This window comes from Saccopteryx bilineata, chromosome 1, assembly GCF_036850765.1.
Source record: "Saccopteryx bilineata isolate mSacBil1 chromosome 1, mSacBil1_pri_phased_curated, whole genome shotgun sequence".
In the NCBI taxonomy this organism is placed as follows: domain Eukaryota; kingdom Metazoa; phylum Chordata; class Mammalia; order Chiroptera; family Emballonuridae; genus Saccopteryx; species Saccopteryx bilineata.
Genome location: NC_089490.1, coordinates 209423422 through 209443636, shown reverse-complemented (window position 1 = coordinate 209443636; position 20215 = coordinate 209423422). Strand labels below are relative to the sequence as shown.

At 42.9% G+C, this 20215-nt stretch overlaps 1 protein-coding gene and 1 long non-coding RNA gene across 4 annotated transcripts in view; one reads left to right on the top strand and one right to left on the bottom strand.

Moving 5' to 3' along the window:
• The window catches only part of ACTN2 (actinin alpha 2), an 89196-nt gene that overhangs the window by 19458 nt on the left and 49523 nt on the right, over nt 1–20215 (top strand). The window lies entirely within an intron of this gene.
• LOC136320295 (uncharacterized) lies at nt 10529–19135 on the bottom strand. Of its 3 annotated transcripts, none has more exons than XR_010728296.1 (5): nt 18102–19135; nt 15268–15318; nt 12954–13096; nt 12324–12505; nt 10529–11181 (listed from the first exon to the last, which is right to left on the bottom strand). It is a non-coding gene; the product is annotated as an uncharacterized lncRNA (long non-coding RNA). The 3 variants fall into 3 exon arrangements; XR_010728295.1 differs by lacking the exon at nt 18102–19135 and adding an exon at nt 17917–18041; XR_010728297.1 differs by lacking the exon at nt 18102–19135 and adding an exon at nt 15436–15536.

Below are 20215 nucleotides of genomic sequence, written 5' to 3'. Positions count from 1 at the left end.
AGAGAGAGACAGAGAGGAAAGTGCGGCGGAGGGGTGGAGAAGCAAATGGGCGCTTCTCCTGTGTGCCCTGGCCGGGAATTGAACCCGGGTCCTCCGCACGCTAGGCCGACGCTCTACCGCTGAGCCAGCCGGCCAGGGCGGGTAATATAGACATTTTAATGATGTTTATTCTTCTTATCCTTGAACCCGGTATATGCTTCCACTTGTTTGTATCTTCCTTGATTTCTTTCTTTTTAATAAATAAATTTTTATTAATTTTAATGGGGTGACATCAATAAATCAGGGTACATATATTCAAAGAAAACATGTCCAGGTTATCTTGTTATTCAATTATGTTGCATACCCATCACCCAAAGTCAGATTGTCCTCTGTCACCTTCTATCTAGTTTTCTTTGTGCCCCTTCACCCCTCCCCCTCCCCCTCCTTCCCTCCCCCCACCCCCTGTAACCACCACACTCTTGTCCATGTCTCTTAGTCTCGTCTTTATGTCCTACCAATGTATGGAGTCCTGCAGTTCTTGGGTTTTTTTTTTTCTGATTCACTTATTTTACTCCATATAATGTTATCAGGATCCCACCATTTTGTTGTAAATGATCCAGTGTCATTTCTTATGGCTGAATAGTATACCATGGTGTATGTGTGCCACATCTTCTTTATCCAGTCTTCTATTTTTTTTTTTACAGTGATTAAAGCCTTTAAGCAAACTCTTGGCCAATACAGCAAGAATCCATAAAAGAGTAGTATCCTTAACATGTTCACCAAGTCCAAGTTGGCACCATCCTTGATTTCTTTTATCAATGTTTTATAATTTTCTGAGTACAAGTCTTTAACCTCCTTGATTAAGCCTACTCCTAGGTACTTTATTTGTTGTTGTTGCTATAGTGAAGGGGATTGTTTTCTTAATTTCTTTTTCAGACAGTTCATTGTTGGTGTGTAAAAATGCCACTGATTTTTGAATATTAATTTTATTTCCTGCCACCTTGCTGAATTCATTTATCAGTTCCAGTAGTTTTTTGACTGAGACTAGGGTTTTCTATGTACAGTATCATATCATCAGCAAATAATGATAGTTTTACTTCTTTTTCAATTTGGATGCATTTCTTACATCTTAAATCTACATTTGTCTTTTACTAGACCCCCCCCCCCCCCGTTCTGTTTACAACAGGCCCCTTAACATTTCTTACATCATTGGTTTGGTTGTAATGAATTCCTTGAGGGTTTTTTTTTTTTTTTGTATGGGAAGCTTTTTATTTCTCCTTTAATTTTAAATGATAGCCTTGCTGGATAAAGATGTCTTGGTTTGTAGGCTCTTGTTTTGTATTACTTTGAATATTTCTTGCCATTCCCTTCTTGCCTCAAGTGTTTTTGTTGAGAAGTCAGATGTCATCCTTTTGGGGGCTCCTTTGTAGGTGATTGACTGCTTTTCTCTTGCAGCTTTTAGTATTCTTTCTTTATTTCTTAGCTTTGGTATTTTAATTATGATGTGTCTTTGTTTAGGTTTATTTGGGTACCTTTTAATGGGATTCTCTGTGCTTCTTGAACTTGTGTGACTTTTTCCTGCATCAATTTCGGGACATTTTCAGCTATGATTTCTTCAATCAGGTTCTCTATCTTTTGTTCTTTCTCTTTTCCTTCAGGAACCCCTATAATGCGGATGTTGTTTCTCTTCCTGTTGTCACAGAGCTCTCTTAGAGTTTTCTCAGACTTTTTGATCCTCCTTTTTTTTTTTTGCTGTTTTGCTTCTGTGCTTCTGCTTATCTTGTCCTCTAAATCGCTGATTTGATCCTCTCTTTCATCCCGCCTGTTTTTAATTCCTTCTAGTGTAGTCTTCCTTTTTGATATTGTGTTTGTCATTTCTGTCTGATTCTTTTTTATATTTTCAGTGTCCTTTTTGATGCCAGCTATCTCTTTGTTTAGGTGCTCATGTTGTTTATCTATGGTTGTTCTAAGATCCTTGAGCATTCTAACAATCATTATTCTAAATTCTGCATCTGGCATCTTAGTTATTTCCATTTCATTCAGTTCTTTTTCTGGGGATTTCTCTTGTTGATTCATTTGAATTGCACTTCTTTGTCTTCCCATTTTGTCTCTATATAGACTGCTCCTTCAAATATGTTGTTTGTGTAGCTGAGTATAGTATAGGGTTGGTGTTGTCTGACTCCAGCTTTTAGTTGTGTAATTTCTAAATCTTCTTGGGATGGCTTCAGCTGTTTGTAATCCGCTGTGGGCTTCTCGTCTGCTCCTACTGCTCTTTTTGCTGTTTGTGACGTTTTCTATGCCTTAGCTGGGTCAGGTGTGAGGAGCTTTTCCTTAAGATACCACTCTAACTAGGGTTGTTAGGTCTTGAGCTGATGCTCTCCGTATCTGGCCACTGGATGTGCCAGCCCTGGACCTCCCTGGCTGGAAACTGGTGAAGACCAGTGGGAGTCACTGCTTTTTGACTGGCCCTCAGCAACCTTCTTGGAGCTACAGGCGATCCAGAATTATCTTCTCCTCATCCGACACTCGATCCTCCAAGTCAGCCATCTTGGGCAGCTCTCTCCCGATTACTTTTTAAAGAAACACTTTTAAATGATTGCAAAAGTCATAGGTGTTCACTATAGAAAAGACATATACAAATGTTAAATCACAATCTAGAGAAAACACGTGTTAACATTTTGCTGCATTGCCTACCAGTTCACTTTATTCTATAATATAGAAGCATGTATTTATGGATTTTATACTGTAATATATAATTGTCTGAAATGGCTCAGGCTGTGAACACTTTATTATATATTTATTTCTGTGAACACGTCCCACTCAGCATGAGCCCTAGGAAAGAGCTTGCTGGAGGAACCCAGCCTGGCTCCCTCCCGTGTGAAAAACCAGTGTCTCTGTTTCTACAAACTCTTCTGTTATTCAATGCTTTTCCTGTAAGTAGAGGACACCTGTAGACCTACCTGCCTAGGGGCTGTTCCTGACTTAGAATTGTGCTTGGGTCTGAAACTCCAATGCAGAGAAAGTGATATACAGCAGAGAGCTGGTTCATTGTAAATGAATGCTTAATCCCTCTGTGTGGGCAGCCCTTTATTTGGGTCCCTGAAAATAGTAACAGTATGGTGAACTTGAATTAAAGAATGCTTATTTTGCTATGTGTATGTACAAGCTGCTTCCCCAGTTCCTGGGTTGGGCTGAGGTGTGGGGAACATCAATGTGCTTTTCTTTAAGTTTAAATTCATCCTCATGAAGAGAATTATAAAAGTTCAATAAAGGTAGCCATTGCCTAAAACACTGCGAGCAACAGTTGGGTCTGCCTGTCACAGGGCCAAATTGTGCACATAATTACCCAGGCTCCAAGGGAACAAGTTATTTTGGGAAGCACAGCTCAGGATCAATTGTATGCATGGCTGTTTGTTGGGAGCCTTAAACGCTTGCTTACCAGAAAGTCCACCGGAATTCTCCATGCTGGGTGCCAGTGTGGGGATAACAGGTGTGACCTACAGAACTCCCCACCAGTGGCTAAGTCAGGCACCTGGCCACAGGATTTCTCTAAACTGAGATGACCAGGCTCCAGTAGTTTTTATGTGGTTCTTGAGCTTACTGCCTTTTTTTTTAAACCTTTTACTGCAAAAATGTCTTTGACTTTGATTCTGAAGATACTTGATTTGTTAGTCTAACATATGCTTCTATCCCTAAAATAGTTTGGGAAGAATCTGCATATTTCTAATCTTAACTCTTTTTTCCCATATAACAATTAAAATGGGGAGTGTCTTCAAGATCATGAACTGTTCTTTGGAAGAGAGAATGCTCTTATCTTTTTTTAATAGTTAAAATTTTGTTTCAAGAATTTTAAAACAGCTCTTGGAACTGTAGAGCTAGCCTGGATTGTAAACAAACATGAGACATCGGTGGCTCAGAGAATTATGCAATGTCCTTGCAGTGTTTCCTGGCTCTGTTCTGAGTGTAACAAGGACTCCTGGAAGTGGTAATAAAATGTTTGTGGGATATTTTCTTGAGTAGGGAGTAAATGAACAGATGGAAATACATTACCTCCTAGATAAATATAAGATCTTTATGAAAAAGAGAAAAGTGCTAAATAATTCATCCCAATGCAGTATTGTTTATGGTGATCCGTGTAAGAAGGAACATGGGGACACAGTTGGATCGTAAACAGAAAGTTTGATGTGGAAAAGGAATGCAGTAAGCCGAGACTGAAGACAGTTGTCATTTTCACAGGACGAGGGAATCATACTGTAATTTAAGATCAGCTAATGATAGGCTTCAGTTAGTTCTGTGTACCATTCTTGTGTATTTACTGTTTATCTTAATCAAAATCAGTAAAATTAAAACACGCAGAAGTGCGTGTTTTAGCTTATCTGTATCTCTTTTTAGGAAAAAACTCTAAAATGGTGCATTAAATGACAATTTTTCTTTCCTTTCCTTTTTTATTTTTAGAGAGAGAGAGGGACAGACAGACAGGAAGGAAGAGAAATGAGAAACATTAACTCGTAGTTGTGACACTTCAGTTGTTCATTGATTGCTTTCTTATACATGCCTTGACCAGGGGCGCTCCAACTGAGCCAGTGACCCCTTGCTCAAGCTGGTGACCTTGGGCTCAAGCCAGTGACCTTTGGGTCATGTCTGTGATCCCATGCTCAACCCGGTGACCCCATGGTCAAGCTGGATGAGGCTGCGCTCAAGGCTGCAACCTCGAGATTTTTTTTTTTTTTTTCATTTTTCTGAAGCTGGAAACGGGGAGAGACAGTCAGACAGACTCCCGCATGCGCCCGACCGGGATCCACCTGGCACGCCCACCATGGGGCGACGCTCTGCCCACCAGGGGGCGATGCTCTGCTCATCCTGGGCGTCGCCATATTGCGACCAGAGCCACTCTAGCGCCTGAGGCAGAGGCCACAGAGCCATCCCCAGCGCCCGGGCCATCTTTGCTCCAATGGAGCCTTGGCTGCAGGAGGGGAAGAGAGAGACAGAGAGGAAAGCGCGGCGGAGGGGTGGAGGAGCAAATGGGCGCTTCTCCCGTGTGCCCTGGCTGGGAATCGAACCCGGGTCCTCCGCACGCTAGGCCGACACTCTACCGCTGAGCCAACCGGCCAGGGCCTGCAACCTCGAGATTTTGAACCTGTGTCCTCAATGTCCCAGGTTGATGCTCTATCCACTGAGCCATCACCTAGTCAGGCTAAATGAGTTCTTAAAGGTATAATTATGACATAGAAATATAAAAATCACATGTGTTAAAGATGTTAACTAATTAATGACAAACTGGAGAGGTGTTACACCCAGTTCAAAAGAGACTCTGAAGGACAGGCACATATGTAAATGAGGACCGACCAGTGCAGAGGGTGTCTCAGTGGAGTCTGAGTTCTCTACCGGAGAAAGGTTTTCCCTGCACTGAGCAGAATGCACTTCTAGTCTCACATGAGAAGACTTGAAAATGCTGCCAGTTCTTAATGGCTTACAGGACTGTCTATAGCAGCGGTTCTCAACCTGTGGGAAATCTGATGGCTTTAGGCGACCCCTGTGTTTTGGTCGTTCGACCCCCGCCGGGGTTGCGACCCACAGGTTGAGAACTGTTGGTCATAGCATAGACAGGGTGCTCTAGACAAGGCACCTGTTTCCCACAGAACCTCAGATTTTTCCCAATATAAAGGAGCCTTAGTAACCATCTCCCCTTTCCAAATTTCTTAACTTCAGTCTGTACCATCCTTTCTGGAAGTTGGGGAGAAGATGCCACATATCAGAGAGATCATTCCTTAAACCAGAATCAGTCTGGGCTCCAGTTGGCCTTGTTAAAATCCCCGAAAAGCATTTTTTTCCCTCTCATTAGGCAGTCTCAGAATTTTTAGAACCTTTCCTTGTTTTTCAAATAGCTCGGGGTCTAAATGAAGAGTCTATGAGCCTGGTGGTTGAAGCCTACAATTCACAACTCAGAATTTCTGAGTAAAGCCAGACCTGGAAAGGACTATCTTCAAGTTCTGAGAGAGCTGTCTCTGACCTACTCACTTCAAGTCTCGTCCATTAGGCTGATCCTATTTTAGATACCCTCAGCAGTGAGGTTGCCTTTTAATTGTTACAAGGCTGTTCTTTTTCTGGGCAAGATTACAGGTTTTCTGTATTTTCTTTGTTTTGTTTTTTAACATTTAAGTTAAGTTTGACATGATAATAATTCTTAAATGCCTGGACCTTGAGGAGATACAGATTTGTAGTTCCTCTGTCTCTCTCTCTTTTTCTTTCAATTTAAAAAATCTGATTGATGTTCTCTCTGATCTGTCCCAGAAAGTCAGAGAAATAAGATGCTGTTTAGCAAATAGTTCCTGAGTGCCACTGTGTTCCAAGCACTATTTAGAACAGAATGCAAAATCCTGACTTCTCTGTGTGTCACTTTTAGTGATAGTGGTGATGTTTGTGGCTTTTGTACTCCTTAATTTGAGATTGTTAGGCAGTCTAACACTGGTGGGAAGAGACCTGAAATCCTGCGTGTAGGCAGAATTTGTTGGGGTGGATCAATGGGAAAGGCTGCCTCTCTCTTTTTTACTTTGAGTAATTAAATTTGTATTTATGAGTTTACCTGGATCCCAAGTTAAAAGCAATGTGTTGGTACTTGTGAGGTTTCATTTAATTTGTGATTGAAATTGTCACAGTTTAAACTTGAAGTATTGAAGAGTTGAATAGGGACTAGTCCTGTATATGTGAATTGAGGTGCACCCTGTTGGGTGCTGGAACCCATTGTTTGAGTGATACATGGGTGAAGAAGGCAGGATTAGAGGCTGTGGTATCCATTTTGACTTTTTAATGTGCCCCACATACACTTTTAGGCATCTAAAGTCTGGGAAACCAGTCTGGGCATTTCACTTGCTATGTACTGCAATGGGGTTAGTCTCTTTACATGAGTTAATTTTAAGGCTCTTTGTCCTTGATCTTTTACGAATCAAATCTTGATTTGAATGTAACCTTTTGTATTATTGTCCCTTAGGAATACATTTTTAAAAAATGCATGGCAGCCCCTGGCCAGTTGTGTCAGTGGATAGAGCATTGGCCCAGTGTATGAACACCCCAGGTTCAGTTTCCAGTCAGGGCACACAAGAGAAGCGGCCTTCTGCTTCTCTCCCCTTCCTCTCCCCCTTCTCCCCCTCTTCCCCCCTCACAGCCGGTGGCTTGATTGGTTTGAGTGTTGGCCCCTGGCACTGAAGATAGCTCAGTGGGTCCCAGCACATCAGCCCCAGGTGCTAAAAATAGCTTGGTTGATTTGAGCATCTTCCCCAGATGGGGGTTGCCCAAGTGGATCCCAGTCATGGTACTTGGGGCACATGCAGGAGTCTATCTCACTCTTCTCACTTAAAAAAAATGCATGGGCAAAGTATTATTCTTATTCCCATCAGCAAAAACTAATGTTCTGAAACCTTGTTCCTTGAGGAAGTTAAGATATGCTAATGCTGTTCTTTGTTTTTTGAACAGACCTGTATCCTCTGGGTTCTCGAATCCCTTTCTGTCTGTGCACAGCAGTCGTCTGTGAGTGTGTGAGCTATGTATGCTTGCTTCTCAGAGGTGGAGTACCTCCTGCACTAAGTGAACTTCAGTCGTGACAAGCAGTCTTTGTTTTTTCTTTGCAATGACCTAATTCCCTTTTATTTTAAACCCCAAAGCACATTGAGTTTCTCTGAACTGCCATCATTGACTGCTGTTCTTCTTTGATTCTAAAGCAAATTTATATTTGTGAAATGTTTTCCAGTTTCCTGTAATTCATCAGACTTCTCGTTAAGGGGAGGAGGTGAGCCAGGAGAGGTGAGCTGACTTGCCCATACCAGACCAGACACTGATGGTCACAGAGCCAGGCTTCAGATTTTAGGGTGGCAATTTTGAGGGGTTGCTAAACTGAACTGTTGCCGGCCATATTATCTAGCAGGATCTGGGAGACTAAGCAGAGATTTGTGGGCGGATAATAAAAGGGCTGCTCACTAAGATGCTTGCTTATGCAAGTTATGAGAACATTTGGGCCCCAGATGGACTTCTAGCTCATCTGGTAATTGATGTTAGCACATGCAAGATTTTTAGAATTAACACTCTCCTACTCACACACCTCTTGCTTTGATTCCGTTTCTTAAACATTGGGTGAGTAGTTGAAAGGTGTCCCTGGGAAATTGGCAACCTTGACGTTTTGAAATTTATCACAGAGGATTATTCAGTGTTCACGCTGTTGGAGAGTCAGCTGTGAGTGGCCTTGGAGTCCAGGGAGCTTCCCTGATGTCAGTGTAATGTCAGCGGGAACACTTTTAGATGTTTTTAAAAGAAGGTTGAGCATTTGGTTATTTTAATTTTAGGTCGCACTGCTGATTCCTGACGTGGTTCTGGAGTGACTTCTCATTTGGGGTATTGTAGAATTTGCAAGGACCCAGAGCAGGTCCTCCTGTGATGGTGGGTCTGTTGTAAAGTAACTAAATCCACAAATCTGCGGGTGTTTGTAGAGGCACGTAGTCCAAATAAGTTTTTGAAAAGTTTTATTAAAGATGGAAATTTAGCCTGACCAGGCGGTGGCGCAGTGGATAGAGTGTTGGACTGGGATGCAGAGGCCCCAGGTTCGAGACCCCAAGGTTGCCAACTTGAGCGCAGGCTCATCTGGTTTGAGCAAAAGCTCACCAGCTTGGACCCAAGGTCGCTGGCTCGAGCAAGGGGTTACTCGGTCTGCTGAAGGCCCACGGTCAAGGCACATATGAGAAAGCAATCAATGAACAACTAAGGTGTTGCAATGAAAAAACTGATCATTGATGCTTTTTATCTATCTCTGTTCCTGTCTGTCTGTTCTTGTCTATCCCTCTCTCTGACTTTCTGTCCCTATAAAAAAAAAAAGGTGGAAATTTATTAAATATGCCGGCTGCATATGGCTGACACAGGGCAACAGACACAGATTGTGCAGCCCCCAAAACAGTTCAGGGGCTGTTTATATACTCCTAATTATACATGGGAGGGGAGAAAACCTGACATCACAGTATAAGTTTAAACCTTTTGATACATACATTAATTAATGCTTTCAGGAGGGGAGGGGTAGTTTCCATAGGGATAAATGCCTGCAAATGGTCCATCAGCCCAAGAAAAGATTTAATTCTTTTCTCCCTACACCTGGCTAGCCATTGACTCTTCCCCCAAAGGTATGGGGGAAGGTCAGGGAGTCCAAGTCTTCTTCCTCTTTCTGCATTTACAACACAATGCCATCTTGGTCTTACGCTAATCATACAAGCATAGAAATCACACTTACAAAATCTTTCTGCACGCCTAGCCCAAATTAATAAAATGTTCTTTAAATTTCCTAAAATATTAATATTAATTCTGTAGCTTTTGGCACTTTACAATAGGTTGGGCGGGGTCTTTCTGGCTGGGGGTTGTGAATCTCTGTAGTGAACCTGCACCTACCTGCTCTTTCTAAGGGCAAGGTCTCCTTTCTCAATGCCAGAGCTGAGATCACATTACTCCAGAGATGTAGCTCTGTCCCCCACCTCCTGCCTTACCCAGAGATTTTACAAAGATGTACTGCTTTCTAGAGTCCCCATACTTTTCAAATATGTAGAAAGGACTAGGAAAGGGATTAGAAGGAATCTTGGCACATTGGGAATTTGTGAAGTGGAAAAGTGATTGTTATAAGTGAAAACATAAACAGAGCAGGTTTAGAAAAGGAATGCACCTGAGTTGAGGTTTTGTGGAGCTTTACCTGAGAGGGTGTGCACATCCATTGTACCATGTTGTTGACCCACGGCACTTATATTTCTTCTCCTCCTAATTAGCTTTTGAACTGTGTTATACAGTTAGTTAATTGTGACAATTATTATTCCTTTTTTATAGCTGGGAACATATTAGGACATAAAGGGCAAATAACTGCATGGTATCTGAATCAGAAATAGAATCTGAGTTCTGAGTCCTGCCTGCAGGTGGAGTGGGTTCTGCCTTTTCTAGGCTCCCTCCCTGAGATCACTGCGCCTGTTTCCTGGTTTCGGCTATCTGCCTCCCCATGGTGCAAGGCCTAGAATTGGCGCATGAGCCTCTTGATGTCTTTACTCACTGAGGATAGTAAATGGTATGCAAACTCAAATTCATAGAACACCCTGATACTGCCCTGAACCTTTGGACCAGACAGACAATGCTGGTTTGTGATCAGTGGGTTTAGAAGTGAAGCCATTCAGGCCTGCCCACGCCCAGCTTCATGCTGCAGGCTCCGCCCAGTGTCCCAGCCCTCAGCAGACCCCGCTCCATTTAATTCAGAAAAACCCCAAGACTGTGGTGACTCTTCATTTCAGAAAAGATGGTCTGAAATCAGTATTTTATGTGATTATTATCAAAGTAAAAGCTGGCTTAAATAATATAAAGGAGATTTATAGATGCTTTGTTACCATTTTTTTTGTTTGGAGAAAATGAAAAAATAAATCGAGCAGGTAGTCTTTCAGGCTGCAGCCCTGGAAGACCTATTGTAGGAGAGTGATAATTAACTAATCCATCAAATGCACTGTGTCAGACTCAGGACTGATTTTATTTTCCTCATTTGAGTATCCAAGTGATACACTCATTCAGATGAAGATGTGAACTTGTGTTATATAAACAATTTAAATAATCACAGCTATTACTGTTGGAATCCATGGGAGTCCGAAAAGACCAGAGTTACAGGCTTTATTGAAAGGAAGAAAGGAACCCTGCCTAGCACTTCTCAGGAGAGAAGGGCACTGGTTACAGACTAGGGGTGAATTTTATAGGGTTTGGGAGAGCCTGAGGTGGTACTGAGTCAGTTCTGGTATGTTCCCTTTTATGGTTAGAGGATTTCAGCTTTCTGAAATGTTCCTTCTTAGGCGGTTGATCAGCTTCCTGGAACTCTTCTGCCTTGGGGTGATTGTCCAGTAAGTAAGGGTGAGGTCAGGCAGCTAGATGGGACAACAAAAGGGCAGTTGGAAGTTCTGGTAAATTCATATATCTATAATTTCTCAACTCTGTGGTATGATAAAAAGGAAAAGAGGTGGAGGGAAGGAGAGGGTATGGGGTTCAGGAAGGAGGTTTGTCTCAGACCAGCCATCTTCTGGAGCTACATCCTGCTGTTATCCTTATTGGGGGCCTCCTTCGTGGACCTCTCCCTAGGGCAGTTGGAGTAGGGGTTGTAAAAGCATTGGATTGTAGGTAATCCTGGAGATTTCTCTCATTCGAGCCCTGTAGGAACTTGATAAAGAAAGGGGCAAGTATTAAAATTAGGCACAAAATTAGGATTGGTCCTATAATTGGTGCTAACATTGAGAACAAGGGGGTTTCCACCATTGTTCGGAGTAGGGGTATATTTATAGGGTTCCAGATTTTTCTGTTTCATGAGGGCAGGTTTCAGGGTTGGTGAGTAGGGTTAGGTAGATTTTTCCAGTTTTCTGATTGGCGAAGGTCTGTATGTGGTTCTGTAAGAAACTAGTGAACAAATGTAAGAAGCAGGGTCCAAAAGTTAGAAAAATAAATAGGAGAGTGAGTGGACCAATGAAAGGCAATAGTCAAGACACCCAGTTCATGCAAAACCACTGATTCCATGTTTACGAATTCACTGGGCTTCAGAGAAAAAGAGTAGGAATAGGACAGGGCTAGTCCCCCTGCCCCTAGACCTACTTCTGTAGAGATTCCTAAAACAACAAGAAGAGGGATTACCTGTACAGCTCATTTGGTCCTTAGATTGACAGGTAGTGTACTAGGAACTGGAAGAGGTTCATGGGGTGGGATTAGGTTGATATTTGGGGTGAGATAGACTAGGGTACAGGTTTTTGTCTAATTAGTAGGGAGACACATATAGGTGTTATTCCCACACGAGTAGAAAGCTCCTGATTGGGTGAGGCAGGCTGAGAGGTGAATAGAGAGTAGAAGGACAAGGGGTTGGTTTTATTTCTCTGTTTCTGAGCTCCAGCTGGTCAGGGTGGAGGAAAGAGTTGTCCCAATAAGTGGGGAGAGTAGAGGATTGTTATCTAGGGTGACTAATTAAACATTCTTTGAAAACCAGTTTTCTGACTGTTCAAATTCATTTATCTCGGTACAAACCTCCTACAACCTGCACAAACCTTCTACAATTTAAATAAACCCTTAGCTTTCATGCACTTTCTTATCCAGAAATAACTGGCCTTCATAACAACTTGCTCTTTCCTTTTTCTTTCAAAAGTATTTCCATATCTTATACCTTCTATTATCAAAACCATACAATTCCTTTCTAGTCAGAACTCTTGATTTAAAAAATCTTTAACTTTTAGTGACAATTAAGTTGACTTTCTCTTTACCCTAGTTTCCCTTTTCCCAAAGCCTGATTAAAAGAGTCCTTAGTTTCTTCATATATTCACCATATATAGACCAATCAGCTTCCAGTTTGTGGTTGGAGTAAGGCATGCCGTTTTTCTACTTTAGCAGCAGTGGAAGTTGTCAGGATCACAATGTGTGGACCTGTCCACGTGAAAGTCAGTCCTTGGGTGATGTAATGCTGGAAGCGCCTCTTGGACAGTCTTTGAACAGTTTGCTGAGTAACCTGTAAATCATGCAAGTACTTAGGGAAAGGGTGGTTACATTTCTACACTTTGCAATTAGAGTTTAAGTCCTAGTGACCACTACTTCTAGCTGGAATTAGCAGCAGGTCCCAGCCTATAATAGGCATGGGGCATTGAGATAAGAGGAATAAAGGAGATACTATACATTAAATAAAGTAACAAAATTAGACTGTCAATACCCACAGTAGAGATCTTCGAGGGATAAATAAAACTCAAATATCCAGGCAAGGCATAGTAGATGGCCCTTGTGTTTCCAAGAAATGAGATCAGCTTATCTGCTACTTGGAAGAAATACCTTAGGCTCGTGAACAATGTCCTTGGGCCTTCAGTGGCAGTTCCCAGCATGCTGGGCAAGGTCAGGTCACAGGTATCTGGAGCAGGGCTAGAAGAGACTGAACCCTCCCTCTATGGAGCAAGGGGGCAGCTTACCTTCTCGTGTCCCTCTTTCCACAGCAGAGATGTGTCCCTTGGTGGGGCCGGGAAGCCTGGCAGGCTTCAGTTCAATGACCTTTCTTTCCACTCTGAAGCAGGGTCCTGATGGAATTCTATGAAGCCCTTTAGAGCGCTGGAACCTTTAAGAGCGTATGCCAAAAGCTGGTATTTCCTGACCTATTTTTGGACCTATTTGCCTTTTCTGTTACCTCCTTGGCCATTATAGACCTTAAAAGCCATGCTCAGAAGATCTGAGGGGCTTGACTAAGAGAGTAAAATTGGGAATCCAGTGTCTGAAGAAGACTATTAGATCAAGGAAAGAAAGGATTTGATTTGTGGTGGTAGGTGGTTGGAGACTGCAGAGGGTCTAAGTTCGATCTAGGTGAAACCTCAGGTGGTGGGGGTTAACATGATACCCAGATAGGCTATTGACTGAGAGTGAAGTTGAGCCTTAGCAGAGAAGACACGATATCCCTTCATAGTGAGGAAGTTAAGAAGGGTGGAGGTGTGTCTCCTTGAGGCAGGCAGGGAGGGGCTGCAGAGGAGTAAGTTATTTACATATTGTAACAGAGTACTAGTTTTTAGATTGTATGTTGCTAAATCCTGAACTAGTGCCTGCTCAAACAGGTGTGGGCTGTTTTTGAACCTATGGGGTAAGACAGTCCAAGTAAAGGTAAACAGAAAGTAAGAGTCAGGGTGTAGAGGAATGGTAAAGAAGGCATTCTTGAGGTCTAGGATCCTGAAGTGAGTGGTGTTTGAGGGAATGTGTGACAGTAACCTGTAGAGATTAGGAACTCTTCGATGGAGGGGAATTCCCACCTCATTGATTAGGCATAAGTCTTGTATGAGGTGATAAGCCCCTGAAGGTTTTTGAATAGGAAGAATGGGGGTATTGCAGGGAGAGTCTGTGGGGATGAGTAAGCCTTGATTTAAGAGGTGGGTTAATTATTGGTTTAAGGCCTTAGAAACAGACACAGTTATACATTAAACAAAGACTTCACATACAAATGATAAATTAAGGAATTTAAATGAGCATGCTTTACTTGTTTCAATTAAAATTATACTAGAGATATTTTCTGACAGAGACAAAACATATTACTCACACAGCCCAATAGACAACTCTTCTTTTTTTAAGCTTTTCAAGATGGCAGGAGTTGTCAGCATAGAGGGAAGGAAGAGAGAAAGCAGATGGATGGACAGTGTGAACAGCTGGATGGAAAAAAGGATGGTCAGAATCTGCAGGAGGAGGGCGAGGAGATTAAATAAATTGCTGGTAGTGGCGCCATGTGGTCAGAGGAGTCAAAAAGATTTGGAGCTCTGAAGAGAGAGGAGAGGATGAGGGGGAGAAAGGCATAGTTGTAGCTGAAGCTGGTAGGTAGGGGGAATGGGTCAAAGAAGAAAAAGAGACAGAGCCACCCATCTGTAAGGAGGGAGGAGGGGTTTAAGAACACAGTGGAGAAGGGAGGGGCCCCTGGCCAGCAGGGGAGGAGAGAGGCTGGTATTTGCAAGTGAATGAGAAATAGGATTTTGTGAAGGAAGGGGGCTTTCTGGAGTGAAGAGACTCAAGTGGAAGAGGTTTGCAGAGAGACCAGAGAGGGGTCCCAAGAGAGGGGCACCCCTGGGGGTCAGGCAGGAAGGGGAGAGAGTTGGGAGTCCACGGAGAAGGAAAGATTAGGAGTGGAGGTTTTAGGTTTCTTTGGCCAAAAACGGCCTGTGTGTAGAACAAGCGGCACAGAAATTAAGGACAGGAGTGAAGGGAGAAGAAAGCCTCCACGTAAGGAATTTCTGATGCCCTCCCCGTCAGGTGGCAGAAATTGTCAAGATCTCTCAGAATATTTTAATCGAATGTCCCGTTTTCAATCCCATGGGAGTCATTGTCTAATTTGTATTGAGGTCATGCCGTGTTACAGAAGAAAATGAGTTTTTTTGGCTTAAGGTCAGAGAAGCCCAACTTAGTGAGGTTTTTTATGAGACATCCTAGAAGGGTCTGGTCGGAAGGCTTAGACTCTGAGGAGCCCATAGTGGAGACAGGTGAGCAAGAGGGGGTATCTTCGCCTTTTGTCACTGTGCCAAGAGGAGAAAATCTCCTTGTGGGGGAGTCGTTCCTGATAGAGATCGTCACCACCTGTCAGGGAGCTCCAAGAGAGAGAGTGGAGAGGTTTGGCTAGGTGCCTAGTCTTTCATGCAGTCCACTGAGACTGAAAGTCATACCCCTCAAAACATGAAGCATATCAGAGAAAACTGTCCGACCAGAGAAAATTTTGTGGAAAAGAGAAGCCGACCAGGGAAGGGGTAGGGAGAAACTCCTTACCTTCTGGTCCGGCAGGAGTTCAGGACAGGGTTAGACTGTTGGCCAATCAACCTACAATTACACGTCCAAACAGAATCAGGGTGTAAGCCCGGGATGAGCTGCCGCTGCCCATTGCTTCCCTGGTTGTAAGTTTGAACGGCAAAGAGGGATTGTCCAGGCAGTTAGTACCCTGTCCCGGGTCTCGGCACCAAATGTTGGAATCCATGGGAGTCCGAAAAGACCAGAGTTACAGGCTTTATTGAAAGGAAGAAAGGAACCCTTCTGGGCACTTCTCTGGGGAGAAGGGCACTGGTTACAGACTAGGGGCGAATTTTATAGAGTTTGGGAGAGCCAGAGGGGATACTGAGTCAGAAGTTCTGGTATGTTCCCTTTTACGGTTTTACAGTTTCAGCTTCCTGGAATGCTCCTTCTTGAGGTGGTTGACCAGCTTCCTGGAACTCTTCTGCCTCAGGGGCGATTGTCCAGTAAGTAAGGGTGAGGTCAGGCAGTCAGGCAGAACAACCAAAGGGCAGTTGGAATTTCTAGTAAATTCATATATCTATCAATTACTTATTTTAAATAACAGACCATTTCCCTTCTTTCAGTGGGCAGTCTACAACAGGGGTCGGAACCTTTTTGGCTCAGAGAGCCATGAATGCCACATATTTTAAAATGTAATTTTATGAGAGCCATACAACGATTGTGTACATTATGCATTATCCAATAAAAATTTGGTGTTGTCCTGGAGGACAGCTGTGATTGGCTCTAGCCACCCACAACCATGAACATGAGCGGTAGGAAATGAATGGATTGTAATACATGAGAATGTTTTATATTTTTAACATTATTTTTTTTATTAAAGATTTGTCTGCAAGCCAGATGCAGCCATCAAAAGAGCCACATCTGGCTCATGAGCCATAGGTTTCCAACCCCTGGACTACAATATAGGTGGTTATGTTTGTAGGTTTAATTAATTTAAAAAGAAACCAAATTCATATATACCATTCAGTAACACAAGTGCATCTCAACATTTCAACAAGGACCTAAGTGCTTTTTGCCATTGCGCACATTGTGCTGGTTTTCATATTATATCATTTAACTTTGAAAGAGGTAGTAGTGTTTGAGTTCTTATGGACTTAGGACTTTGTTGGTAAGTTTTTCATGAAAGGAGTGGCCTTACCCACCCTCAGATGGGTTTGAAATTTTTGCTTACATATATTCCTGGGAAACTCCTTCAGCTATTATTTTTCTCAACTACCGTGTTTTGGTGGCTGAAGAGCATTTTCTTGGCTCCTAGTTTACATAGAGGAATCTAACTGAGGAGACACTGCTGATGGTTTGAGACCTGCTGCATGAAAACATAGTACTGCAAGTCATAGGAACACAGCCTGTGATAGCCCCCAGGCCCTCTCCTCTGCTTTCTGTGCTTGAAGAGTATCCGTACTATGGCCAGGGTGGGCCCTATGGGGCAAGGGGACCAGTCTGCGCCTACAGGACTGCCAGCCCTGTCCCATGACTCATGGGGCGTCATTCCTGATGTTTCGAGAAGAGATGCTGGAATCTGCTCCCGGGTGATATATTCAGTGAGACAGTGACTCCCATTGCTGTCCATCTTCTCTCTGTGGTGACTTAACACTGACCCTTAGCTTTGTAGGATAACAATGACTAGTAATGTCTACCCTTCTTTTCCACAGACAGATGCATCTGTGGTTTCCCGTCTTCATTCTCTTTCCCAAGAGGTATGAAGGAGCAGGGAGCCAGCTGTTCTGCAGGAGAGAGGAAGGTCTGAGCTGCAAGTGGGACAGGAGGCTGGTCAAAGGTGACAGGGTAGGTTTGAGTTAGCTGTGGGCTGAGAGATTTTGACATCTTTCCTTGATGGTCTGTGTCTGATTCATAGATACCATTTCTCTTAAGAAAGGACAGCCCTTGCAATCTGGTCTGAACCAAGCAGACTGGACCTACCTTTATTCTATCTTAGTTCCCATGGACCTTGTGCTTGCTTTAGCAGCACACATACTAAAATAGTTTCCATCGACTTTAGGGATGCCTATTGCTATCAAACAGCAAGAAAATTCACAAAGAAACCTTCAAGTGAAGTGAGTGGGTTTGGTTGCTGCTGCTATTACTTTGTTTTTAAATCCTCCATATTTTTCAGACTTTTCAGAGAAACCAAGAATGAAGGGAAATGTGTAGGAACAGTCTCAGTAGGCTGTGGGATTTAAAACTGTAAATAGAAGGAAATTAAGCATTCTGATAAAGCGTAAAGTTTCTTTTCAAAGTACATTAAACTCTTTGCAAGCTGTTGCCACAGAGCCATTGGGATCCTTTTTCACACTTAAGTTGGTTAGGCACCTTATTGTCTCCGAGGGGTACTCATTAAAGATAGGGGTACTTTTCTTCCAGTCAGGATGGCAGCATAGGTAAACATGGTACTCACATCCTCCCACAACCACATCAAAATTACCTGAAACTACAGAACAGTCATCATTCAGAACATCATTCGGAACCGTTAGCCTGAAATCTGGCTGAATGGAAGTCCTACAACTAGGGAATTAAAGAAGAATCCACATCGAGACTGGTAGGAGGGGCAAAGAGACAGAAAGGGCTGGTCCCACACCTGTATGTGGTAGATAAAAATTGAGAGGGATATCATGGCAGAAGAGGTCCCACCTGAGGAGTGAGGGATCTCAGCTCCACACCAAGCCCCTCAGCATAGAGTTCCAGTGCAAAGAAGAGAAGTCCCCATAACTTCTGGTTGTAAAAACCAGAAGGGACTGTGGCTGAGTGAGGCTGAGTTAGGCAGAGCTGTGGGAGTTCCAGGAAGCTTTTCTTAAAGGGCCCATGCATGGACTTACTTGGATTTACTACCTCTGCATTCCAGCACTGGAGCAGCAGCTCAAAAGGTACCAGGAATATATGGGGAGGAACTGAATTGTCATGCTTCAGGTCAGGTCAGGACTGGAGGAGCAGCTGTCTACCAGACAGAGGTGCTGGCAGAACTCATTTTTCCTTTAATGAGCCCTCTTCTCACAAAGCTGTCATGTGAGCTCCGTATCTGAGTCTCCATCAACCTGGTTAACACCAATCATCCCATACTCACCAGGATGGGACCGTGAGACCCAACCCCACCCAAACTTGCTGACTCACTCAAGCTGCTTCCAGTGGCTTTCCATACAAATGGCCTGTCTTGGTTCATGCTGTGGACTTTCCTGAAATATCAAAGGTTATATTGATAACCAACATTATCTGGCCTCATATCTCATATTAAGAAGCCCTAAACAGTCACTGTTGGCAGCTGACCTCAGTTCAAGGTTTAGCCTCTTCCAGGTACCTCCAAACCCAGTACAAGTGGCAGTCATGTGCAGATTACTTTGTAGCTTGTACCAAGTGGCCCCAAACACGGAACAGGCAGCAGCTGACCTAGGTCTGCATCTTCCAAGAGGCCCAAGAACCTATACATCTGGGGGGCTAGCTTCAGAACACACCAGCACCACCCAACCATCTCCACAAACAACACACCCAAAAGTGGACTTGGCAGGCACCAGAGCCCCACTAAAGCAAATTCTGCTCAGTGGGCTCAGATCTTCCACTGTAAGTCACTGCCAGTTCTCACAACCAGTCAGCCTGAGGGTTAATCCCTTCTATTGACATGCCAACAGCAATCAAGGCCAAACTACTATAACAGAAAGGCACACACAACCCCCATAGGGACACATCTGGAGCACTCAGCTCAAGTGACCAGGGAGACTGTACCACTGGGCCTCACAGGATACCTACTACATAAGGCCACTCTACCAAGCCTGGAAGATGGAGCAGCTGTACTTTATACATAGAAACAAACACAGGGAGGTTGCCAAAACAAGGAGGCAAGGAAACATTTCCCAAATGAAAGAACACAACAAAACTAAAAAAACAAACAAAAAAGAAATAACTAAACAAAATAGAGACAATCTTCCAGATGCAGAGTTCAAAACATTGGTTGTAAGGATGCTTAATGATCTCAGTTAGAATTTCAACAAAGAGATAGGATGCATAAAAATGGAGGTAGAAAACATTAAAAAGAACCAGTCAGAAAGGAAAGAATACAGTAACTTAAATGGAGACTGTATTACAGGGAATAAACAGTAGATTAAATGAAGCAGAAGTTTGAATCAGCAATTTGGAATATAAGGTAATAGAAAATACCCAGTCAGAAAAGAAAAAAAGCATAAAAAAAAGTAAGGGAAGTTTAAGGTGGCTCTGGGACAACATAAAACATACCAATATGAGTATCGTAGGGGTATGAGGAGAAGAGAGAAAACAAGGGATTGAGAACCTCTTTGAAGAAATGACAGAAAACTTCCTGGTGAAGGAAATTGACATGCAAGCCCAGGAAGCACAGAGAGTCCCAAACAAAATGACCCCAAAGAGGCCCACACCAAGATATATCATAATTAAAATATGAAAGCTTAAAGAGGAAGAGAGGATCTTAGAAACAGCAAGAGAAGAGCAGTTAGTTACTTACAAGACATCTCCTATAGGCCTGTCAATTGATTTCTCAAGAGAAACTTTTCATGCTAGAGGGATTGGCATAAAATATTCAAAGTGATGAAAAGCAAAAACCTCCAAGCAAGATTACCCGGTGCCGTGGACCAGCGTGGTTCCTAATAACGGTAAATTTGTCATTTAGAATTGAAGGACATATAAAGAGCTTTCTAGACAAGAAAGAGCTACGGGTATTCACAATCACCAAAACAGGATTATAAGAAGTGTTAATGGGACTTTTTTAAGAAGAAAGAAAAAAAGATGAAAAAATATGAATAGTAAAATAGCAATAACTACAACTCTATCAATAGTTACTTTAAATCAGTGGTCCCCAACCCCCAGGCCGCAGACCAGTACCGGTCCGTGGGCCATTTGGTACCGGTCGCAGAGAAAGAATAAATAACTTACATTATTTCCATTTTATTTATATTTAAGTCTGAACAAT